The sequence below is a fragment of the Cibotium barometz genome, chromosome 6 (genome assembly GCF_041138505.1).
Source record: "Cibotium barometz isolate CiBa-2024 chromosome 6, ASM4113850v1, whole genome shotgun sequence".
Lineage (NCBI taxonomy): Eukaryota > Viridiplantae > Streptophyta > Polypodiopsida > Cyatheales > Cibotiaceae > Cibotium > Cibotium barometz.
The window spans coordinates 11,339,195-11,365,883 of NC_141051.1; the positions used below are offsets into that span (position 1 = coordinate 11,339,195).

A 26,689-nucleotide genomic window follows, 5' to 3' on the forward strand; every position below is an offset into this window, starting at 1 on the left:
TCTGAGAATGAGGTTGCGGTTCATACCACCCATATATTCCTAGTGGTTCAGGCATCCGTGATGTGGTTCTACGGATCAATGATGTCCAGGGAATGTGCATTGAACTTGGCCAGCCCTCTCGTCTCTGTACCTCTCCAAGACTCTTGCGAGTCTTTTCATAAGCTACAGGGAAGGCCTTTCATAAAACCTTCACCTCCTTAAGAGGCAGATAGTTCTGTCCTATGTCAAGAGTGTTAAGTTGGAGGTGAATGATTGTCTCCTCTTGGGAATGGTAGTCCTGTGGACTCTGAAACTCTTGCTTGCTGAGCTGCCCTCCTCTGGGTCTCTACCATTTTCTGTTTTTGTGTTGGAGTTACTGTTGTAGAGCATGTGGCAAGCCATGACCTCTCGCAAAGGCTGCTGGCACATCTTCCCCTTTTGAAGCTGCTTATACTGAAGAAATACACGTCAGCTGTCCTTCCCCCTGTTGTACTCACGTCCTTCCCCTTGCTGGGGCTGATCATGCTGACAGTTGTAAGTCCAACTAACCTTCTCTTGTTGGGCTTTTTCTGCGACTCTGAGTAAATGCATGTGACACCTGTACTTCCGTGTTGGGATTGCTCCTGCTAAGCAAGGCCAACAATACTAGTCTGATGAGTCCCGTCTATGCTTGTACCGTCTTTGTGATGGTCAAGGGTTTTCAAAGCCACATTCGACTCGCTGGCTTCCTTTCTCCCTGCCATTGGCTTCTCAAAATGTGGTGTTGGTGGTGTTGAATGTGAGGCTCTGGCTATGCGCTGCCATGATTGGTCATGGATGCCTGAGATTGTGGTTGGCTTCCTTTTGACCTCACCTCTTTGGTGGTGCCTCTCCTTGATGGGGACAATTCCTAGCTTAGTGCCTTTATTTGCGTATCAAGGCTCGTTTAAGAAGGCTACCATTCTTTATGTGCTAGGGGATCGAATGTGTGTCATCTAGCGTAACCAGTAGTATGAGTTTAGGTAACCGTGAGGTTATCCAAAGAGGATGATTTTGGGTTTGTGCTTCATTGCTTTTCAATGCCTCTAGTTCTCTACCCCCAGGAATACGGTAGCAAGGGCAACAAAGATTTCATATAATTTGAGAGCAAGAGGAAATCCCAGATCAGCAAACACAAAGCAAAGGGCCTTGGTATTATTGTAGTATGGACGGGCAGACAAGAAAGTGCCATGCAGTTTACACAGCTCCTACATCCATCCGGGCTTAAGTTTGGACACAGTGTCCAATAGTACACTCTACCGTAGACCGTTTCGGGATAACGGTCCACTTTAGCATGTAGCCTATTTGTCAATGTGGCAAATCTTATCTAAGCCATCTCTACACTAGCTTAGCCTCCTAAGCTAACATTCCCCATGAGTACGGGGAATGTTAGCTTAGGAGGCCATGAGCTGCTCAACCATGGCCTCAACCATGGCTACTACTCATAATAGGGGCTTTACAAACATGAGCTAGCCCCGTTGCTTAGACACCAATGCTTGGACATTACAATATGAGGTTGGAGCATTGACATCCAATACCGTCCCTTAATGTCCACCCAAATGTGAACTACCTCTGTGGTGTGATGTGTTGATTGGATGAAGATGTAACTACACTAGCTAGGTGTGAACGTCCTTGGGCACCGTCTCGTGAAACCCTTGCCCGGACACTAGACAAGTGGAAGAAGGCATGGAGACAGGGTCCATACAGTTTGACTAAGAAAAAGCACCAGTTTTGGTCAAAAAGCAAGAAAAAGCAAAAAGTCAAACTAGGTTGACAGTAAGCCAGGTGCACCATTGGAAAAAGGAGACTAAGCCGGACCAAAAAGCTAAAAGTCGCTTTTTTTTTCTCCAAAAAGTAGCTCTTGGGCCAAAAAGCAAGTCCTTGAAGCTAGAAAAGCAAAACAAGAACTTTTGACTAAAGTTGAGTAATATTTTACTATTAAAAAGACCAAAAGTAAAGTAAAAGGCAAAAGCATCACTTTTTGGCAAAAAGCAAGGCTTTCCCAAGTATAAAAGAAGCATGAGTCTCTCTTGAGCATCAAGTTGAAGAAGAACCACTTCATCGTGTTGCCATCTTCGTTGAAGCGTGGAGATCATCTTCTCCATCATCATGTACTTGATCATGAATCAAATCATGGAATTTTTCATCGCTGTACATTGATTCAGAGTGCCTTCATCAACTGCTGTGCCATGTCATCACCCGTCCGTATGATTGTACGGATCTTTTCAGCCCGTACGGAAGTGTGCAGAGTTGTATGGACTGAAAACTTTAGAAACCCTAAAAACTACTCCAAAAACCCTAAAAAGCTGCTTTTTGGAGGTTTTTATTGCTCGAAAACCATTAAAACAGGTTTTATATCAGTTTTCTTACTAGAAAGAGCTTTTCCATGGTTTTCTTCATCGACAAGGTTGTAGGAGTTGTGGAGATTACTCATGGGATGAGCGAGTGATTCTTGGATTCATTGGAACTTGGACTTGGGATTTAGACTTGGACTTGGACTTGGACTTGAATTTGTATATGAACTTGGACTTGGATATGGATTTGGATTTGGATTCATTGGATATTGGATTTGGTACTAGCCCAGTGAGAGATACTAGTGGGTCATCCTCGTGGTGTGCTCAGCATCAGAGATCTCGTGCCTCGACATCGACATCAACATCGACTTGGATATCCTACATTGGCATATTTGTTTGTTTGGTAGTCATTGATTGTATTGATTTTGGCCAGCGTGCCCGTGGATTATTCCTCTGAAAGGGGACTGTTTCCTGCTTCGTGTGTTGTACTGTGCAAGATCCCTATTCCCTTCTCTCTCTCTCTCTCTCTCTCTCTCTCTCTCTCTCTCCCTTCTCTCTCTATTAACCTGGCATGAAATAGGGGAAGGCCACTTGGGTGGTCAATTGGTGATTGAAGATTCCACTACATGTGGTCCATACTAAGTCTTTGTGAAGATGTTTGCATAATTCTTAGTTGTCGGATAGTAAACATGGTGAGCTCACACAAAGTGATACTGAATCTCAATGCGTTTCGTGTGAACATGAAGCACAATATTCCAAGCAATTACCATGTAGCTTTGGTTGTCTCATTGTAGCAGAATAGGTTGCTTTGGTACCACTCCCATATCTTGTAGAATCCTTCTCAGCCACCACAATGCTTCACATGATGTAAAGCATGAATTGATGTGTCGATTCCCCTCGTGCCATAGTTTGATGCTACCTAGATGGGCTTGGATTGCAAATGCTGAGCTTGTACCAGTTGTTTCTTGAATGCCCTTGGCAATCTATCAAGAATGACAACTCCATTGTGTTGAGTTGTTTCTTCGAATGCCCTTGGCAGTCTATCAAGAATGACAACTCTATTGTCGTTCAAAGTGAATCCCACAAGTCACAATCCATGGTGATCGAGAGCTTGCACAAGTTGTTTCTTTGAATGCCCTTGGCAGTCTATCAAGAATGACAACTCTATTGTCAGTCAAAGTGAATCCCACAAGCCACGATCCATGGTGATCGAGAGCTTGCACAAGTTGTTTCTTCGAATGCCCTTGGCAGTCTATCAAGAATGACAACTCTATTGGTGGTCAAAGTGAATCGCGCAAGTCACATTCCATGGTGATCGAGGTAAAAAGTCACAATCCATGGTGATCGAGACAGAAAGTAGGTTTCTCTTTATATCTAGATCCCAAAGATACTTTTGTAGAACCTTCTTTAGACATGAGTGAGATAATACCTTTGATCAGGCACTTTGCACCATTTCCCACAGCCAACCATGATGTCATCTACCATAGGCTTAACGAAGGAATATAAATCCTTGTGATTAACTATGCTTGAGAACACACATGAATACAATAGGAACACCCAAAACATTCCTTAATGAAATTGTTACAACTAGCCCACATCACTGTGAGTACCACAGTTGCAAAATGAAGATAACCATGGTAATAACAACAAAGAACAAATAAGATAATGATAACCACCATAATAACAACAAAAGGCAACCATAATGATAACCACCTTGGGAAGTTCGAGGTATAGCTAATTTGCATAGAAGGGATCCCTCACCCTTCAGATCATCCAAGCGGTGGGTATCTCCTATGATGGGAGTACTACTATGGTGCTGTCTCCAAGGTCATTCGAGGTAGATGCCATAGCCACCATGGCTTTGTGCCAAAATGTAACTTTGTATTAGTCAAAAGTAGCAATGTGAAACTCTTGCGCTAGTTAAGTGACACATTTCTTATTTTGGACCCTCTTCTTTAGTAATCATGAGCGTCAATCACGAATAACTACAAACAGTCACCTATGACCCGAAGCACACCTTGTGATGAGTGCACCATATACAGTGATGGTGGTGGCATGTGATGCCCACCCAAGGTTGACCGAAAGCTGGGGAGCTCCTAATGTACAAAGAGGCAACACTTGGGACTACATGAGGGGCAAGTTTAGTTATAGTGCGCATATTGGTTTGCGAGCCATAGCTTCTTGTTACATCTTTTCGTCAACTAGTTTCTCTTAGCGTGTGTCAATTCTCTTAGTTGTGTTAAGTGGTTTTCTGCATGCGTAGTCTAGTGGTGTTTACAATTATGGTGTCTCTCTTGATTGTTGTGTGAGTGCCTAGTGGTTTGGAGTGGGGCAGAGTAGTCGCATGCCTCCCTAGTAGTTTGGAGTGGGGCATAGTAGTCACATGATGCCTCCCTAGCTATGTGACAACTCTTGAGGGTGTTCTATGCTAGAGTGGAACCCTGTGTTATCATGCTAGTGTGCATGGGAAACCAAGTCTCCAACAGGTACGCTAAACTCCTACTGAGAACTCGTGAACATTAGGAGTTTCTATGTCCGTAGTATAGTCTAGTCTCTTACATGTCCGCACGCTCTTATGCTAGTTCGAGCAAGAGTTCTTTGTCCCCATGTTGTTATAGTCTTAAGAGGCTGGTCAATTTCTTTCCTTCGAGAAGCCCCCCTCCAACGTTAACCATGGCCGTAGCCAACCTCGGTCACCCCAACCTTGGGAACAATCGGGGTTGTAATCCTAAAGGTTTAGAGCCCATTTCCATAATGTTGTGGGGCGGGTTAATGTGAAACTTCCCACGTTCAAAGGTTCCGTCTGAAAATGTTGATGACTATTTGAGATGCTCCCTAGAAATGACATCCCTATCAGAATTGTGAAATGAAGACGACCATAACACAACTATGGCAATAACGACAAAGACTAGCAAGGCAATGACACCAACAATGACAACCACTGTTAGGAAGTTCGAGGTATAGAAGAGGTTTTTGACCCTTAAAATCTTCCAAGTGGTGGGTATCTCCTATAATAGTACTGCAATTCCATGTGGGTAGGTGCTCTCTCTCAAAGGTCATTCGAGACATATTCTGTAGCCACCTTGGCTGCCCATGGGACTGTGCCAAAATGCAACTCTATGCTAATCAAAAGTAGCAAGGGCAACTCCCGCACTAGTCAAGTGACACCTCTATCATCAGCGTTGGTCATGAAGAACCATAGTTGCAAGCATTTGTTGCATTTGTATTCGAGTTTGCCAAGCTTGCTAAAGAATGCTTCAAACCTTGGCGTAGATGCATTTGTGACATTTTTATGTATGCATAAAACATAAAACTTGTGCCCAAATTGCTGATTTGCTTAAAGTTGATTTTTTAATTGATACTAGATGGCCAATTTCCAAAAGAAATCCATCTCGGTAGACTACCATGTCAAATTTGGGGCTTTTCTGGGAGAGTTTCAAATTTCAAAAATATCAACACACACTGTACCTGAAGGTTGTAGGCTTTAGGCTATAGCGGGCTATGGTTGTGGGGTACAGCACACACCTTCAAGCTTCTTCACAATGTTGAAAAGTGAATGGTGATTGTACTCCCTGCATAGCAGTTTACTTGAGCGTGATTCCCAACATTTAGCAACGTTTTAATTCGGTATGCTTTGATGAGCCATGTCACCCAATGTTTAGTATTTACCTGCTACCCAAGAAAAACCTAAAACATGGCCGGCCGCCCAAATTTTTAAGTTGCAAAAAAAGTCAAGTTTGCCAGGTGTTGCAAACGTGAGAATGTAGCAAACGTTTGCGACATTTGCTAACCTATGCAAACACGAATGTTTGCAACTATGGGTATATATAGTTGCCACTAGGAGTCATATGCTCAGCATAATCATAGGTAAATCCGACCAATCAAATGAGCTCCTAGTGGCAAATGCATAGAGTATATCCTTTGTACTACCTAATAGTCCGAGGACAATCATCACGACCAGGAACTCAATTCAATCACCGACTAGCACTATAATGTTTCTTCGCATTGCACGAGGTGCTTGTGTGCAGCACAACACTTTTGATCTTTCTCGCCATCGCCACACGAATGCACAACTACTTTACCTCCCCTCTCTCTAGGCCTCGAGCCGCCTAAACATGGTGCGATCTGTTGCACTAACACCCCTCGCACATGCTAGTGCCCACCCTTGGGAATACATCACCTTCCTCTGCTTTTCTGTTCTCTCTCTAGGCTATACCATTGCCCCTCTTCACCTTCTTTATTGCACCACACTCACTGTCCCACCCTTGGTCCCCATTCATCCCTACCTATCCCCTTCTCACCTCCCCTACCCGCCCCGTTCTTGGCCATTAATTTATCGCTATTTTTAAGCCAAAACACCTTTCTATCCTTGTTTTATTTCTATCCCCTAACTTAAAAACAAAACACAAAACCTTCCCTCTTCCAATCTTTCATTTTATTTCCTTCTTTTGTAAATCTTAAATTTCTCTTTTTATGCATTATTCTTGTTATCTTTAGGGTTGCCCAACCAAAAAAAAAAAAACATTCTCGCTCCCTTTGATGCTGGCTGCCTTCGTGCTAATCGGCCACCACCTCCCCCTGCTCGCCCCCCTTCCTCACTGGTTGGACGTCGCCTCCCTTCCTTTGCCCCAACAGCAAAGCAACCACCGTTTAAAAAAAAAAGAGCATTTTTCTGTCACCCCTTGTGCTCTCCTCACTCGTCATGCTTGCCTCACTCCCATTGCACCCAATAGACATACAAAATCTAAAGCCTTTTTTGCTCACCCCCTGCCTCTTGCATGCAATGCGGCCAACTTGTTGTAAAGATGGTGGCCTTTTCCCCTAGCACCACAAGACAAGCTGCCATTTCGCCTACCAGCTAAACCCACCGATTGCAAACCTTTTGGCGTGGCCCCCTTCCTTGCCTCCTTTCTAGGGCCCGGGCCTTCTTTCAGTTGTCCTTGGTCATCCAAGCTTTCATCTCGCATTCTCTCAGGACGGGTGCTCACCAAGTGGAATACTTGTTTGCCTATCAAGTGGAACACTTTTGAGTCGAAGTCTTTTTTAAAGTTTAGCTTAATGTTTGGTTTTGGCTCTTAAGCGCTTTAGGTCTAGAGTTTACAGTTCTTTGTTTTGCTATTTTGTGTTGTTGTTTAGTATCTCAGCTCAAAAGGTTTAAGTTCTTATTAAGAAGAAGTGTGTATGCTTTTGTGTGTACGTGTGTGTGTGTTTTTTTTATTTTTTAAAGTTTCTTTCATTCATGTAATTTTGTTTTGTTTTCTTGTTTTCTTGTTTTTTGTTTGTTTTTGTTTTTTGTTTTTTTGTTTTTTGTTTTTTTGTTTTTTGTTTTTTTGTTAATGTCTTAGTTAAAAGTCTTCATTTGATATTATCTTTTGATTTCCTCTCCTTAGTAGCTAGGTTTGTTAGTTTATATATATATATATATATATATATATATATATGTGTATATATATATATGTGTATATATATATATGTGTATATATATATATATATATCAAGTGGGTTTCCCCTTCAGAACAGGCTCTCTTCCTTTGGCAACGCTCTTCTATATAGTTGCTGCCATACGTGGTACGACACAGTTGTATGGTATGGTAACGTATGATATCGTGCAGTATTGTATGCCACATGGTGGAGATCACACAAGGTCCCCAAAAGAATCATGCGTGCCTAGGAGACCACCAAAAGAAATCTACCACATCTACAAGACGATGCTGCTAAAACATATCAATCTAGTGTTCAAACCAAAACACCATTGATAAAAACCTCTAGTGCGAGCCAATATCTGTTAGTGTGCATTCATGCAAATGACTATACAACAAATCAGCAGCAGCTTTCGAGGGTGACAACTCCTAGAGTCTTAGGGAAATCCGAGCTACCACAACTTGTACTAAAATAACCAGGAGTCATATGCTCAGTATATTCATAGGTAAATCCGACCAATCAAATGATGTCCTAGTGCCAAAGGAATAGAGTATATCCTCTGTACTGTCTTATAGACCGAGGACAATCATCATGACCAGGAACTCAATTCAATCACCGACTAGCACTATAATGTTTCTTTGCATTTGCACGAGGTGCTTGTGTGCAGCACAACACTTTTGATCTTTCTTGCCATCGCCACACGAATGCACAACTACTTTACGTCCCCGCTCTCTAGGCCTCGAGCCGCCTAAACATGGTGCGATCTGTTGCACTAACACCCCTTGCACATGCTAGTGCCCACCCTTGGGAATACATCACCTTCCTCTGCTTTTCTATTCTCTCTCTAGGCTACCATTGCCCCTCTTCACCTTCTTTATTGCACCACACTCACTGTCCCACCCTCGGTCCCCATTCATCCCTACCTATCCCCTTCTCACCTCCCCTACCCGCCCCGTTCTTGGCCATTAATTTATTGCTGTTTTTAAGCCAAAACAACTCTCTATCCTTGTTTTCTTTCTATCCCCTAAGTGAAAAAATAAAACACAAAACCTTCCCTCTTCAAATCTTTCATTTTATTTCCTTCTTTTGTAAGTTCTAAATTTCTCTTTTTATGCATTATTCTTATTATCTTTAGGGTTGCCCAACCAAAGGAAAAAAAAACATCCTCGCTCCCTTTGATGCTGGCTGCCTTCGATCTAATCGGCCACCACCTCCCCCTGCTTGCCCCCTTCCTCACCGATTGGACGTCGCCTCCCTTCCTTTGCCCCAATAGCAAAGGAACCACCGTTAAAAAAAAAAAAGAGCATTTTTCTGTCACCCCTTGTCCTCTCCTTACTCCTCATGCTTGCCTCACTCCCATTGCACCCAGCAGACATACAAAATCTAAAGCCTTTTTTGCTCACCCCCTGCCTCTTCCTTGCATGCAACGCGGCCAACTTGTTGCTGCCATTTCGCCTACCAGCTAAACCCCCCGACTGGAAACCTTTTGGTGTGGCCCCCTTCCTTGCTTCCTTTCTAGGGCCCGGGCCTTCTTTCAATTGTCCTTGGTCATCCAAGCTTTCATCTCGCATTCTCTCAGGATGGGTGCTCACCAAGGAGAATACTTGTTCGCCTTTCAAGTGGAACACTTTTGAGTCGAAGTCTTTTTTAAAGTTTAGCTTAATGTTTGGTTCTAGCTGTTAAGTGCTTTAGGTCTAGAGTTTACAGTTCTTTGTTTTGCTATTTTGTGTTGTTGTTTAGTATCTCAGCTTAAAAGGTTTAAGTTCTTATTAAGAAGAAGTGTGTGTATGCTTTTGTGTGTGTGTGTGTGTGTTTTTTATTTTTTATTTTTTATTTTTTAAAGTTTCTTTCATTCATGTAATTGTTTTGTTTTGTTTTCTTGTTTTCTTGTTTTTTTGTTTGTTTTGTTTGTTTTGTTTGTTTGTTTGTTTTTGTTTTTTGTTTTTTGTTTTTTTGTTAATGTCTTAGTTAAAAGTCGTCATTTGATATTATCTTTTGATTTCCTCTCCTTAGTAGCTAGGTTTGTTAGTTTATTTATTTTTGATCTTTTAAATGCTTTATTTTTGTCTTTGTCCTTCTTCACTATTATTTCTTTCTCAAATCTTTCAATTCGTAAGTTTAGATTTTTTTGACCTTATGAAGGTATATATATATATATATATATATATATATATATATATATATATATATCAAGTGGGTTTCCCCTTCAAAACAGGCTCTCTTCTTATGGCAACGCTCTTCTATATAGTTGCTGCCATACGTTGTACGACAGAGTTGTATGGTATGGTACCGTATGATATCGTGCAGTATTGTATGCCACATGGTGGAGATCACACAAGGTCCCCAAAAGAATCATGCGCGCCTAGGAGACCACCATAAGAAATCTACCACATCTACAAGACGATGCTGCCAAAACATATCAATCTAGTGTTCAAACCAAAACACCATTGATAAAAACCTCTAGTGCGAGCCAATATCTGTTAGTGTGCATTCATGCAAATGACTATACAACAAATCAGCGGCAGCTTTCGAGGGCTGACAACTCCTAGAGTCTTAGGGAAATCCGAGCTACCACAACTTGTACTAAAATAACCAGGAGTCATATGCTCAGTATAATCATAGGTAAATCCGACCAATCAAATGATGTCCTAGTGCTAAAGGCATAGAGTATATCCTCTGTACTGTTTGATAGACCGAGGACAATCATCACGACTAGGAACTCAATTCAATCACCGACTAGCACTATAATGTTTCTTTGCATTTGCATGAGGTGCTTGTGTGCAGCACAACACTTTTGATCTTTCTCACCATCGCCACACGAATGCACAACTACTTTACCTCCCCTCTCTCTAGGCCTCGAGCCACCTAAACATGGTGTGATCTGTTGCACTAACACCCCTCGCACATGCTAGTGCCCACCCTTGGGAATACATCACCTTCCTCTGCTTTTCTGTTCTTTCTCTAGGCTACCATTGCCCCTCTTCACCTTCTTTATTGCACCACACTCACTGTCCCACCCTCGGTCCCCATTCATCCCTACCTATCCCCTTCTCACCTCCCCTACCCGCCCGGTTCTTGGCCATTAATTTATCGCTATTTTAAAGCCAAAACACCTCTCTATCCTTGTTTTATTTGTATCCCCTAACTGAAAAAACAAAACACAAAACCTTCCCTCTTCCAATCTTTCATTTTATATTCTTCTTTTGTAAATCTTAAATTTCTCTTTTTATGCATTATTCTTATTATCTTTAGGGTCGCCAAACCAAAAAAAAAAAAAAACATTCTCGCTCCCTTTGATGCTGGCTGCCTTCGTGCTAATCGGCCACCACCTCCCCCTGCTCGCCCCCCTTCCTCACCGGTTGGACGTCGCCTCCCTTCCTTTGCCCCAACAGCAAAGCAACCAACGTTTTGAAAAAATTTATTTTTGATCTTTCAAATGCTTTATTTTTGTCTTTGTCCTTCTTCACTATTATTTCTTTCTCAAATCTTTCAATTAGTAAGTTTAGATTTTTTTGACCTTATTATATATATATATATATATATATATATATAGTATTATATATATATATATAATACTATATATATGTATAGTATTATATATATATATATATATATATATATATATATATATATATATATATAGTATTATGTATATATATATATATATATAATACTATATATATATATATATAATACTATATATATATATATAGTACTATATATATATATATATATATCAAGTATATTATATATATATATATATATATATATATATATATATATATATATATATATATATATATATATAAAATACTATATACATATATATATATATAATACTATATATATATATATAGTATTATATATATATATGTATATAGTATTATATATATATATATGTATATAGTATTATATATATATATATATATGTATGTATGTATGTATGTATATATATATATATATGTATATAGTATTATATATATATATGTATGTATGTATGTATGTATGTATGTATGTATATATATATATATATGTATATAGTATTATATATATATATGTATGTATGTATGTATGTATGTATGTATATATATAACACTATATATATATATATATATATATATATATGTGTATATATATATGTATGTATGTATGTATATATATATATATATGTATATATATATATATGTATATATATATATATATATGTATATATATATAATACTATATATATATGTATGTATGTATGTATGTATATATATGTATGTATGTATGTATGTACATACATACATACATACATACATACATATATATGTATGTATGTATGTATGTACATACATACGTACGTACGTACGTACGTATATATATATATATATAGATATATATATCAAGTATGTATATATATATACTTAATATATATACTATATACTATATATATATAGTATTATATATATATATGTATATACATATATGGGAATGTCCACGGGCACTGGGGACGCCTGGACAACCCGTGGATACGCGTGTGCATACCTGTTTGGGACTCATATGGTTTCCTTATGTGTTTTGCAGGTGGTAAGTGTGCACACTTAACCCAATTTATTCATTATTTCATTATACTAAGGTTTATTGGGTGCAGGGTTCACTTTCAGTTAAAGTGTGGGCGTACACACTTATAATTTTATAAGTGAGTTCACATCAGGCTGGACTATTTTTAATGAACCAAGGCCAATTATGAGAGATGGGCACCCGGGCACTCCCAAATAGCTCCACGAGTTGCTATTTTGGGTGTGGGAGGGCCAAAGTGAGCAAAGCCATGACTTGTAGAGCACTCATCTGAAAAACGTGGGCTGTTAGGAGCTGTTTGGACAGGAAAAACAAGAAGTTTACTCATTTTGCATGAGCTACAGGTGGAGTACATGCCAAGAGCAAGAGTCCCAGGGTTGGCTGGCTGCTATTTCTCTCTTTCTCTCTCTACAGGGCTGGCTGACTGCATTTACAGGGCTGCAGGTTGTTTGATTTGTTTCCAGAAGTTGGCGCATGGCTGTTGGGACTGTTTTTGTGCTACTTTGCTGAGAACAGGGCTTGGATGGAGTGAACAGAGCCTCAACAGGAGCTGGCTGACTGTTGTAAGGGCCATTATTGGCTGTTTTACAGGTTTCCAGGAGGTTTCTCGCGACGAAACTTGAGCAAACATGTCCCTAGACAAGTATCAGGCCTGGGGATGTGATCTGGTGGAACCTGTGGTTTGGGTGGCCAGTGAGCCAAAACCATGGCTGGTTACTGTTTTGCAGGTTTGGGACAGCACTTTGTTAGAGGGTTGGTGACCGCTCTATCGAAGTATAGGAGTGGTTGGTGATCACTCTTACCTTGGTTGGTGACCAAGGGTATTTTTACAGGAGCGGTTGGTCACCGCTCAACCTTGGTTGGTGATCGAGGGTGTTGCAACAGGAGTGGTTGGTGACCACTCAATCTTGGTTGGTGACCGAGGAGTTGCAGGTAATGTGTTTACCAATGTTTTCACAGTTGGATAAATCTGGTGTCGGCGGGATGAGTGTGTACTCTCCGGGCACCCGCATCTTGTACATATAAATACTTCTGTTGGTAATAAAGATACCTCGGGGGGGGGGGGGGGTGCTGGCCCAACTTCAGGCCCTAGTGCTGTGTCATGTGCAAGTTGGTTTATGTTTGCAGGATGTATATGCTCATGTAGTGTTTCACAATGATGGTAATCATGTATATGCCGGGAATGGTTGATGTATGTATGCTGTTTGGTAGTGAATTGGTTCCGTATACACGTGCCCACTTGTGTGACAGTGGCCCCCTACCTAGCCTCCTTTCCAGGGCCTGGGCCTTCTTTCAATTGCCCTTGGTCATCCAAGCTTTCATCTCGCATTCTCTCAGCATGGGCACTCACCAAGTGGAATTCTTGTTCGCCTATCAAGTGGGTTCTCCCCTCAAAACAGGCTCTCTTCCTTTGGCAACGCTCTTCTACATAGTTGCTGCCATACGTCGTACGACACAGTCGTATGGTACGGTACTGTATGATATTGTTCAGTACCGTATCCCCCCCCCCCCCCCCCCTTTCCCAGTTTTTGACCATTGCTGTTTTGATTAGTTTTTTTTTTGGGGGAAAAAAAAGGCCGTTTTTGGCTGTTTTTGATTGTTATGAAGATTGCTTGCTTTGGGCCTTGGCCTTGGGTGGTGGGTGCCTTGGACTCTTTGGCCTCTCTTTAAAACGCTCTCCTCCAACCTTCTCTCCATCACAAGTTTCAAGCTCTCAAGCTCAAGCTCTCATAGCTCTAGCCTCTCAAGCTCAAGCTCTCATTGCTGTCAAGCTCTCCTCTCTTTAGCCTTGGCACTTGCAAGGTGTCCGACTCCAAGTCTCCAAGCATTCTCTCTCTCTCTCTCTCTCTCTCTCTCTCTCTCCCCCCCCCCCCCCCCCCCTTGGGCCTTAGCCTCTCTCGTATAAATTTATAAGCGAAAAAAAAACCATACTTTACCGTATCACACTCCAAAATTTCATACGGATGCTCTTCTATACACTTGGCGCACCTTTAGTTAACACAACACTTCTGTTAAAATTGTATTAGGCTGTGGCAGTTTCCCACTTATTCTTTCGTTTCTATCAAGGTGGTACACAACCCAATCAATTTCTCATATGCAGTGTTACAGAGGTTCTGATATTCTTGGCCTGTGGTGGCCCCCTTCAACATTACATTTCTTAGACCTGGTCTTCCGCCACTCCTTGGTAGTGTCCCCTCTCTCCATGGTGTACTTGCTGGGCTTTCCTCTTCTGTGCCATCTCCTTCTCTTTGGTGATTCACCAAGGACAATTCTTGAGGCTATGCTGCCCTAGAGTGGAACCCTGTGTTACCATGTTAGTGTGCTCGGGCAACCAAGTCTGCTACAGATGCTCCAGTGGGTGTGGTGGGTTAGGAGTATCTGTTGTGTGGTGGTTGGCCTTTGTCCATCTGCATGTCCGTAGATGTTTGCCAAGAGAAACGTCCGCACATTCGTCCACACTTAAGTGACCATGAGGATGTCGACAATCTTGTGGTACTGCGGATGGTCATTAGACAAGTTTCCTTTGTAAGTATTTGGAGTAACAATCCCTTTCTATCTGCTTTGCTACATGGTAACATGTTTTTTGTGGTTGAGCAGGAAAACCAGCTTCTCAAATTTCTTGGATTTATGTGGAATCCTCTTTCTTGGGTCATGGAATTTGCCGCAGTCATGGCAATCGTTCTGGCGAATGGAAATGTCAGTCGCTCTTATGTCTTGCTCATGCATCTTTATTTGACTTGTAGTCATTTTCTCTCACAAACAATGTTTCTTGTGATCTTCACATGGACAATAGCATAGACCTCCGGATTGGCAAGACTTTGTGGGCATTGTTGTATTGCTCTTGTTGAACTCTACAATCAGTTTCTGGGAAGAGAGCAATGCGAGCAGTGCAGCAGCCACTCTCATGTCCCGTCTCTCACTCAAAGCAAAGGTGCTTATCCTGTATTGTATTGAAGAGATGATCTACAGGCAAACGTCTAGCTGACGCAGTTAACATATCAGGTTCTGCGTGATGGGGAATGGGCAGAACAGGATGCCTATTTCCTTGTACCTGGTGATATTGTTAGCATCAAGCTTGGTGACATTATACCTGCGGATGTTATACTTTTGGAAGGTGATCCTGTGCAGATTGATCAGGTGAACTCATCACAGCATTTGCAAGCATAAGAAATGGTTTTGCAGGTAAGCACAGGATGCTTACTGATGGCTCTCTTGCGTATGTTTCCTTTTGCAGTCAGCACTCACAGGAGAATCCTTGGCAGTTACAAAGAAAACAGGGGAGAAAGTGTTGTCGGGGTCGGTTTGCAAACAGGGGGAGATTGGGGCTGCTGTGTATGCAACAGGCGTGCACACCTTTTTGGGAAAAGCTGCCCATCTGGTTCATTCAACACACCAAGTTGGACACTTTCAAAAGGTTTAGTGTTTGCCTTCTTAGACCTCTATCTTGGACTATTTTGTGAAAAGGTCATAATACACCTCAACTTATAGTCATGTTCTTAGAAGTCTGTCCTTCACAGATGCCTGAGTGGTACGATAGTGCCACTCATATCCTGCTCTTATATGCATAAATACACGTACAGACACTTGAGTACACCAGCATGGAAAGAAGAACAATGATATAGACACTCACATACATACACACGATTACACAAGCATGGAAGGAAGAACAAAGATGTCTCACATACATACATAGGGACACATACATATACATGTGTACTCCAGCGTGGAAGATACGGTTGATGAATCTAAGATAGACAAGAGAGAAACAAAGGCAATGTTTTCCATGGTGAGTTTGAAGAGCAAGAAGCCCAATAGAGGATTGCAAAATATTTTAGTTAAAAAAAAAATAAATAAATATATATATATATTTTTTGTGTTTGAGATTTAATTAGCTTATCTAGGTACTAGATGCCAAATTTATTCGTGATTTAAAACCATCGAAATCTATACCGTCACAAACTATCAGATTGTTTTGAATTCAGGTTCTAAGGGCAATTGGAAACTTTTGTATATGCTCCATAGCAGTTGGAATGCTCATTGAGATTGTTGTCATGTACCCCATTCAACATCGAGCTTATAGGAATGGAATAAATAACCTGTTAGTCCTTCTTATTGGGGGAATCCCAATTGCCATGCCAACAGTATTGTCTGTCACAATGGCCATTGGATCCCATCGTCTCTCTCAACAGGTCAGACTTAAAGGATTGAGGAGAAATTCTGACATGCATAATTATTGGGTTTCTTTGAGTAAGAATTTTGGAATTATGTTGTCAGGGTGCAATAACAAAGCGTATGACTGCTATAGAAGAGTTGGCAGCTATGGACGTTCTTTGCAGTGATAAAACGGGAACACTTACATTGAATAGGCTTACAGTTGACAAGCAACTTATTGAGGTAACACTCGCTTTGAAATTGAGTCTTAAAATTTGAGGAATGTTTCATCACTTGAGGGGGAATGTTAAAAATAGCAAGTGATGTTGGGTAAATGTTAGGAGAAGGGGGAGTACTATGTGACCCTCAATTGATGTATGAGTTGCATTAGTGTGTATGAGCTTTGGGATGCTGTTAAATACTTTTTTTTTGGGTGCTTTTTTTAAATCAAGGTTTACGATTCATTTTGTCAATAAAGTGTAGATCATTGTCCTTGATTGGAGCTATCATTAATTGGCACAAATTCATTGGATTTTGGATCTTTAACATTGAGAAACCTATAAATTCATTGGATTTCACTCCTCGATCTGCCCAAGAGCTGACTATAAATACCCGGATCCTCTGTGCTTCTCTGTCTCGGATGGAGCTCTACATCTAAGACAAAAGGGGTGCACGCCAAAAATAGATCTCCACTAGTGGTGGGCAACCCATTGTGTAGAAAAAGCCAAAAGCAGTAGATTATTTGGCTCCTCCTATACGATTGCCAGTCTTTGCCAGAATCTCCTCTGAATGGGGGATGTAATGTCATACGCCTCCCAATGATGGAGCTCTGCATGCATCTGCATCTAAGACGAGGGGTCCACGCCAAAAATAGATCTCCACTAGTGGTGGGCAACTGTCATGTGCAAGACATGCACTGGCTGAGCTCAGAGCTAATACTGAGGAGAGCACCCAGATGAAAGACAGATTAGAACCAGAGATTTGGATCTTGTGTTTCTAATTTTGGGAGGTGATTGACTGCTGTTGGACATGAAGGGCTGTCGGCCAGTATTTTTCAAGAATATATCGAATCGGCTGCAGCAAGTTGAATAGGGCTTGTTTGTCCAGGAGCTGGCCGACCAGCAGTCGGCTAGTTCCATATGTCAGTTTCCAGCCTATAAAAGGCATTTATGCTCAACGTTTTAGGCATTTAGCCCTAGCTTGGGGCTGGCTCTAGACTTAGGCTTAGACTAGGTGTTATACCTTTTCATGGAAGGCAGCCAAGGGCTGCAAGAACAGTTGTACCTTTTTGTACCTATATGAATATACTGAATACTCAGCTATCTCTCTCTCTCTGCTCTCTCTTTTGCATGCATTTTTGCGTCAGCATGTTCCCAGATGGTGTTTAGGGCTGAAAGAAGACTCCCAGAGCTTCCGCACTTTTCAGCAACCCATTGTGTAGAAAAAGTCAAAAGCAGTAGATTATTTGGCTCCTCCTATACGATTGGTAGTCTTTGCCAGAATCTCCTCTGAATGGGGGATGCAATGTCATACACCTCCCAATGAGGCTTAAGAGTGGAAACTTTCTGGGTTTGTCTAAGCATGAGCAATGTGGCGTTATGCACAGTGTAACTAAAGAAAGGTATGTTCCTCATGAGGTTAGTCACATCAGTCTATTCCTACTCATCAGGGTCCCACTGTAGATATCTGATAGGGCATCCACCATATAGCCTCCACCATATAGCCATAGGCACCATGAAGCATGAATAACCATCATTGGGGAAGGGTCAGTATAACAACGCTTCCCAGAGCGAGCCACTACTCTCACTGGATGGTTCATAGAGCCAGGTATGATTAGTTGTACATCACATCTCTCCATCCACCATCCTGATTGAATGGAATAGAAGGTAATAGTCTCTTCCTCCTCTGGCTTCGGGAATCCCAACACATGAAGGGGCAAGCTTGTCCTAGAAAAACACCCCAACCACAAGTGGTGACACTCATCTAAAAATGTACCAATGATCCAGTGGTTAGGGATAGCTGCATCAATATGTGCAATCCACTGGTGACTCCCTCTAAAATGCTCGGTAGATGCCTCTCTCATCATTTGGAAGACTCTTAAAATTCTTCCAATCAAGTATTATCGTTTGCGCATCTCTCTAAGCCTGGCCAGTGCATATACCCTACTACACCTAGGGGTCTGCAAAGATCATCTTTGATAAGGTCGTTTAACATAATAATATGCCTGTCAACCTCATCTACTGAGCTTATATGATGAAGGAAACCGATGGGGAGGACGAGGGGTGGGTAATCTGCCGCAGAGAAAATAAAACGTGTGATGTGACTCCAGTCACAACCGCTCTCTTAGGGACACATCTAAGAATACGGTACATGAAGAAATCCTTATAGGGCTTAGTACCACCAACTTGCAAAGTAGAGCTTGTTACTAGATTGTTGGACCAATGATGTTCAATCCCCCTTTGTGCTTGGGAAGGATAATAGTTTCCCAAGCAACTCTGGCCGTGATATTTGGTGTGCCATCAAGCCTTGACCATAAGAAGTTGCGGATTACCTTTTGCAATTGTCTAATGCATCGACGGTCATAACACCAACAAGAAGTGACATACCAAGCTGTGGCAAGCAACACCTGGTTTACCACCAAGGTTCTAGCATTCAAGAATCTTGTAGTGTATCATCTCTCAATCCATGTGAAGCCAACATTTGTGCCCCAATCAAACCTCTCAAGGTCTCTGCTCCGAAATTGGATAGAATCCGACAAACTTATGCCAATTTATAAAGGCCGTTGCTGTCCAATCAAACCTCTCAAGGTCTCTGCTCCGAAATTGGATAGAATCCGATAGACTTATGCCAATTTATAAAGGCCGCTGCTATCCAAGGCAATGCGAAATGAGCAAAGACATGAGTAAGATGCCTCAAGAAACATCGATGTATCATCAGTCAACTCAGCGAAGCTCCTACTCTGTGCGCAGGGGCAATCTCAAGAAGCATTGTTGCGTCGTCAGCCAATTGAAGAAACATTGCTGTATCATCAGGCCAACTCAAAGTCCAAAAGTTCCTCCTTTGTGTGCAGTGGCAATCTCAATCCGGATACTCTGGCAGTGGTGAAGAAAAATGCGCGAAGTTTATGCAACAATGAGATACAATAGGAGAGCTTAGGGGCAACCCTGCCGTACTGGAGCGAGAGATGTGGAAGCGCTCACCTTGACCTCCACAAGCAAGCGTAGTGCTGTGAGCCTCTCGATAAAGGCAAGAGATACCTCTGATCCAATCTTGAAAAAAGGCCATGTGTGCGAGAGTGCCCTCTAAGAAGTCCCAATCCACTCTTCTGTCATAGGCTTTCTCAAAATCAGGTAGCAAGATTGCCAAGGGCTGATTGCCTTGCCATTCTACTGCCTTCCAAAAGGAAAAAATGTTATCAAAGATTCTTGCTTGGAGGAATCCAGTGTGTGTGTCATGAATGACTATCTATAACACTGGCTTAGCTGCTATCTCATGCTCACTGCCTTGGCAAGCATTTTGAATGCAGTCCCAAGCAATGTGATAGGCCTCCACCTAGCAATGTTAGTCTTATCACCACCCTTAGGGATGAGGTGGATAAGACCCTGAGTAAGAAAAGGAAGCATTGAGCCCGTCATATCCTGTAATGCCATAGTGATCTCATCCCTAGTGTCATCTGAAAAACTCATGAAAAACGTGGGAGAGAGGCCATCATCCCTAGGACATTTACCATGTGGTAATGCCTGAATGGCATTTTAAGCTCATCTGCCAGAAAAGGGAAGGGACTCCCAAACCTTTTGTTGTGCCCTATCCCTTCGAGGGGAGTGAGTCTCTGCAGATAACAAGTGGCAGCAAAAAATCAGAGGCGATCCTCCTGACCATGTCAGGATCCGAGTGGAACACTCACTTCGTGTTCTGTAGGAGCTGTCTTAACACATTGCATGTTATGGGAGAGGCCTTGGGCAACAAAGAAATGCGGTGTTACATCATTCTCCCATCTGAATCCATGGTGACTCCTCTGCATGATAACGAAACGTGCCATTTTGAACGTATATACCCCTAATCTTAGAGGGGAGAGGATATATTTTTGGAATACCGTCACGGACTCTCCCTTAGGCAGGCCATTGGATGTTGGGGGGGACTTCCACATGGTTGAGCAACCTAAAGTGGGGCATGACGGCATTGTTCACCCCTTAGAGAGGGCATCTTGGGAGAAATTTATTGTTTGTGTACATGGCAGGGACTGTTGGTTGGAGGATGACATCCATAGGAGGCCAAACTCGCTCCTGTTCTAGTGGGATGTAGGTTGCATTTATGCATTACTAGATCGCCTCTATGTTGATGAGTGGGTTCTTGATAGAGGTGCTTATGCACTCAGCACCTGGCACCTTCAAAATTTGACCATTGCTTGGTAGTATTGCCCTGTAGTACTATGCATCAGAGGTCCAGGGAGTCAGAGTTCCCCTTCTTGTGTGCGCGTTTTGGAGTCTTTCTACTCACATGCAAAGCTTTCACGGAAGGTGGTGGATGTTTGGAAGTCTTGTATTGCCCCTCTGATGCTTGGCATAGTGTGGCTTTGGCTTTGGAGTGTGTTTCTTATGTCTACCACAGGGTGGCCCGAGATTACATTGTCTTTACAGGAGATGTGGAACACATGTACTATGCCATCTTTCTTTACTGAGGGTCTTATACACCTTATTCCTAAAGGTGGTGATAAGACGAATATTGCGAGGGTCTATCACATTGCTTGGGACAGCTTACAAAATTCTTGCCAAGGCAGTAAGCTTGCAACCTATTTTGGATACTATGATTACACATAATGGGTTCCTTCAAGAAGTATTTTTTAATAACGTCTTCTCTTTTTGGGAGGCGATCGAATGGGCTAAGGCAAGCAATCAGCTCCTAGCCATATTATTGTTAGATTTCGAGAAGGCTTATGACAAAGTGGATTGGACTTCCTTGAAGGTACCGTAGGGATGCCCCTTAGCTGCCGTGTTGTATCTCATTGTCGTTGAGGCTATGAGCATCTTTCTTCAGTCCACTTGTGGAGTTGGTTTGCCTTTGTGTAGGGAGGAGCTCTTGGACTCTAAGTTGGCTGATGATACAACTGTGTTCCTAGAGGCCTCCTATTCATGTTTGTGCTTGTTTCGGACTGCCTTGGATGAATTTTGTCTAGAAGCAGGGGTTCTCATAAATTGGGACAAATTTGTTGGATTTTGGGTTAGTAATTCTTAGAGAGCTGATCGGGGTGCAGAGGTTCGCTTTACTTGAATTGATCGAGGCTGCAATGTCAGATCGTGTTGACATTTTGCTTGTGCAACAGTCTGCTCCTGTGCTCATGAGCGTAAGGGAGAAGCTTCTTCATTGGAGTTTGAGGAAGTTGGATTTGACCTCTAGGGCTTTGGTGGCTTAACCAAGTGTTGCTTGTGACAGCTTGGTTTATTGCTTCATGCTGGTGTTCAGCTGTGGATGTATGGTCCACAACTTTTTATGGTCGGGACTGGATGGTCAAAGTTGATTGGGAGACTATCATTCTTTCCAAGCAAGAAGGGGGCATGACTATTATATGCTCGGATATCCAATGCAAAGCATTACTTTGCAAGTTGATTGTCAAAGGATTCCTTCTTGGTATTGAGTCTCGGAAGAACTTCACACACACACAAGAAGACAAGCGCACAACACGAGAGAGGGATGGCTGAATTTCTTCCATCTTCTTACTTCTACAATATAACATAAACGTAAGAGTACATACTATATGGGAAGGTACTCTACTACTAAAACATATAAGGTCCATAGTGTGATCATGACTATATAAGCTGGCACTATAACTATGTCGTAACTCTAGTAACCAAAGTGGCTTGATATTATACAACTTGTTAACCACTCACTATATATTAATTATAGTCTCACCAACATGCCAGTGGCATAATTGCAGAGGTGTCATCCTTATGTGTGCGGATATCTCCACACTCCTATGCTAGCTCAACTCCATACCCTACACTCCAAGTAAGCTTTTAAACCTTCAAAACTTCTCTGTACCTAATGCCTTCGTGAAGATGTCAATGACCCGATCCTTGTGTTGACATATAGCAAATCCACATCACCTTCTAGAATCTTCTACCTCACAAAATGATAATGCACCTCAATCCGCTTTATCCTAGCATGATATGTTGGGTTACTTGTATGATGCTCATGTTGTCACAATAAACGACAACCGCTTTATCCATGGGCTCACCCATATTTGCAAGTAGCTTTTGCAACCAAGCTACCTCACATGTCGCTATAGCATTACGCATGTACTCAGCCTATTTACTCAACAAAGTTCTTGGAGATAGTTTCTTCTTGTTGCTCTCCAGCTAACAACACTCCCAAGAGAGAACATAAATCGGCTAGCAAATCTGAACCGTAGAGAGAGAGTATTGCATGACTCAATGATAGATTGGTTGATATGATAGAAGTAATGTTCACTCACTAAGTACAATGCTTGTAGGCTTGCAGCCCTATCTTTTGACCCATACAAATAACACACACTAATAAGTGTATGCCACATGGCACACTTACCTTATCCACTCATAAGAGTGTTCACACACTACTAGCACAAGAACCCTTTTAAGGGCTGTTCACTTTCTCACACTCACAGAGCTTCCCTTCGTGGGTTTTCGTGAGTCCCATGCCTGTATGCAATTCTAGCCTTGCCTCTTTCAACCGTAGATGATCTAATGGCCACCCCACCTTTTCCATCAACGGGAGACCATGCTGTTTCGGGGGATGCCTCGGGGTGGGACCCAATTTGTTACTATAGAAGGGCCTATTCATGGAAAGTTCATGTATCATATATCTAGATGCGTTGCTCAGAGTGGCGGAGGTTGGATGCATAGAGCATGCTTCATCTTCTCTGAGGTAAAGTTCAACCTCCCATCCTCCCCCTTGGTATCCATTATTAGTGCTTGGGGCTGTATGAGGAAGTTCTTACGACACACACCCCAGAATTAGTGGATGAGTCATTATGTGGAATGATCTTATTAGAGATGACTTTGGCAGACTTTTGGGTGCAGCAGGATATATGCAGTGGCCAAGTTGGGAGAGATGTGCAACGATAGTTCTTGATTGGAAGACTTTCAAAAGTCTCCTAGATGATTGGAGATTGACATCCACCCACCCAGCGTTCAGAGGGAGTCATGGATGTATCCACCAACGGATTGATGTAGCCATATCTAACATTGGATCATTGATACATTTCTTGGTGAGTACCATCATTCATGGCTGGGTGTCTTTTCTAGGACAGGTGTGCCCCTTCAGGTGCTTGGCTTATTGGATCCAAAAGACGATGGTCATGCTTTCTTCTATCTTCGACCGGGCTGGTGACTGACTAGATGTGACATGTAGGAGATTATACCTGGTTTTGTGCTTCATCCAGTGAGCGTAGTGGGTTGCTCAGGGAAGCACTGGTATATATTGATCACCCCACTGCGATGGTGACTCAGGCTTCTTTGTGTTTATGGCTATATGATGGCTGTCCAGTCAGGTATCTTCATTGGGACCCCTGGTGAGTGGGACTAGATTGATGCTGCCAACCCCATGAAGAGCTTGCCTTTTTTCAACTATACAGTGCGTAATGCTCAGCTGCTCTTACTTGGACAGATTCAGAGGACTGCCACTCTTAGACCACATTGGGAGGCGCACAACCCCTCCCATCTAGAGGAGATTCAGTTATAGACTTTGGCATTCATACAGGAGGAGCCAGATCTTACTTCTTCTGACTATTTTTACATGGTTGGCTCCCTAATCAGTGGAAAGCTATCTTTGGTGCTGATGCAGCCTGTCCTAGATGCACAACAGGTTCAAAGACAGTAGTACATCATTGCTTCGGAGTGCAGAGCAGCACAAAGGATCTGGATATCTATAGCCCAGCTCTTGGGAAGATTGAGAAAAGTCCACATCCTATGTGAAGAGCAGCATTCCTCAGTCAGTATGCAGCACCCCCACAGAGCATTGACACCACTTGGGATCATTGCCAGCATCAAAACATGGCAGATTTGGAAAGCCAGATGCACAGAGGTTTCGGAGGGCACTCATGTACATGATGCTCATTGTATATGCAGTGATATCGTTTACATTCTTATGGCCACATAGGCCTGCACACAGGGTCCATTCAGAACTCTGCAAGCGAAAGGCAACCTGTTTATGAGAGAATGGGATCGTGTTGTTTTCTTCTCTTTGACCCCTACCAGAATCTCTTGGCAGCATAATGCCCTAGATAGGTTGAGAGATCTCCCTATATTTTGGGATGAGGAAATCCAGATGCACAGAGATTTTGGAGGGCATTCATATATCGTTTACACTCTTATGGCCACATAGGCCTGCGCACAGGGTCACTTAGAGCTCCGTAGGCGAAACGCAACCTGTTTATGAGAGAATGGGATCGTGCTGTTTTCTTCTCTTTGACCCCCACGGGACTCTCTTGGCAGCATAATGCCCTAGATTGGTTTAGATCTCCCTATATTTTGGGATGAGGATTTTCCTTTCTGTTTTCCAGCATATAGCTGTGATTTTGTGATGTTTTACTCGTACTTAATAGAGGTCTCTTTCTTGCGGAAAAAAATAGGTATTTGTAGCACAACACGCATCCTATCATGGTGTTAAGGGAGTCTAATTTTACTTTGACTGATGGGACTCAAAGTTTTTCAAAGAGGTTTATTGCAAGTTATATGTGTAGGTTGATAGGATCATTACGACGCAATTGAGTGGATCATGGATATACCGCATAAGTTGATTTTTGAGTTTAGAAGATCTAATTCAGGCACTTGCCAACAATCCTTTTTCCCTTGGCCCTTGGAAATTATTCTTCTTTGAGTACTGGTTGGACTTCCATCCTATTCCGACTTCTCTCAGATTTCCTGCTCTTCCCGAGTTTTTGTTCTTGTTCCTGACCCTTCTGTTACTGGTGGTTACATCTTGTTACAGAGACCGGATGGCTCACATTTTCGATATAGGATGGAGATTGCTAGCATAGCATATCAATGCTGTATTTTCTGCGAGCGGGGTTTCTTACCAGAGATTCTCCTAGATCCAGGGGCCGCTTTAGGAGGTGGCGTGGACATCCTTATCAGATGTCTCCCTCTACAGCCACTCCTACACCTTAGCACACTACACATCGATGGGTGATGGTCAGGGATAGCAGACACCAATCCCTACATCGGCGCCTGTGCACTGTCGGAATGCACAGCGGAAAAACAAGACAAGTGCTGTAGAGAACAAAACGCAGAAGTGGAGAGAGAGAGAGAGCGGTTGTATAAACTCTGCTATATACACAAGATCCGGTACAAAACTAGGTGTTGGGGCAAGGGTGGTATTTATATCACCCCCAAGTGCTGGTCAGCCAGGTCAAAACAGCCAATAGGATGTCCACGACTGTGAAAAAGACAGTCAGCCGGCATATACATGGTCGGCCAGCAGAGGACATGAGTCGGCCAGTCCTGAGAGAGTTGGCCAGCAACAAAGAGAGTCGGCCAGCACAGTACAGCCTCCCACGACCCATAATAAATAGGGAAAAACATGGAAAAATGAGAAAAGCTGTGGGCAGGCACACCCACAACAATGGCCCTCACTGTACAGAACAAGAGATGACTGCTAACACCGCTTCTCAGCTCCTGGATGTGGAACGAACCCCAATGAGCTGGAGTGCTGCTAGAGCATAGCCTGAGGTAGAGACTTCGTGAAGAGTTCCGCCGCATTGTCCTCCGTCAAACAAAACTCTAGCAAGATGTCATCAGCAAAAAAACTTCTCATGAACAAAGTGACTGTGGATGAACGTGGGTTCCGCCAGTGGAAACCCAAACTTGCCAAGTAACGTCCGCAGCCACACAACCTCGCAAGCAGCACCACAAGCAGCCCGATACTCTGCCTCTATGACGACAAGTCTACAAGGCAATAGTCGGCTGCCTCTTGTTGCTCCATGAAATAGCTCCTGAGCCAAGGGTAAATCCGTAGCCTGATGTAGATCTCCTTGGGTCTGGATCTCCTCCCCAATCTAAGTCACTCCAACCTTGGAGTCGGACTCCATCCGTCGTTTCCCTCTAGTGTCATAGAAGAGTCCAAGATCCTTCGTACCCTGCAGATACTGCAAGATCGGCAATCCTGCATCCCAATGGGTCTTCAAAGGCGTCTGCATGAATGAGCTCAACAGCCCCATTGGGAAGCTCAAGTCCAATATGGTGTTTAGCAACCAAATCAATGAACCAACCAACACGCTTTCGATACAAGGAGGC

At 42.6% G+C, this 26,689-nt stretch overlaps 1 pseudogene across 1 annotated transcript in view; it reads left to right on the forward strand.

The window, feature by feature from the left end:
• LOC147637393 (plasma membrane ATPase-like) overlaps positions 1-26,689 on the forward strand; it is a 131,386-nt pseudogene that overhangs the window by 22,973 nt on the left and 81,724 nt on the right. Inside the window, exons 4-9 of the transcript XR_015266032.1 lie at positions 14,871-14,969; positions 15,067-15,204; positions 15,276-15,410; positions 15,508-15,687; positions 16,256-16,462; positions 16,548-16,667. The product of XR_015266032.1 is annotated as a plasma membrane ATPase-like (transcript). The remainder of the gene's footprint in view (positions 1-14,870; positions 14,970-15,066; positions 15,205-15,275; positions 15,411-15,507; positions 15,688-16,255; positions 16,463-16,547; positions 16,668-26,689) is intronic.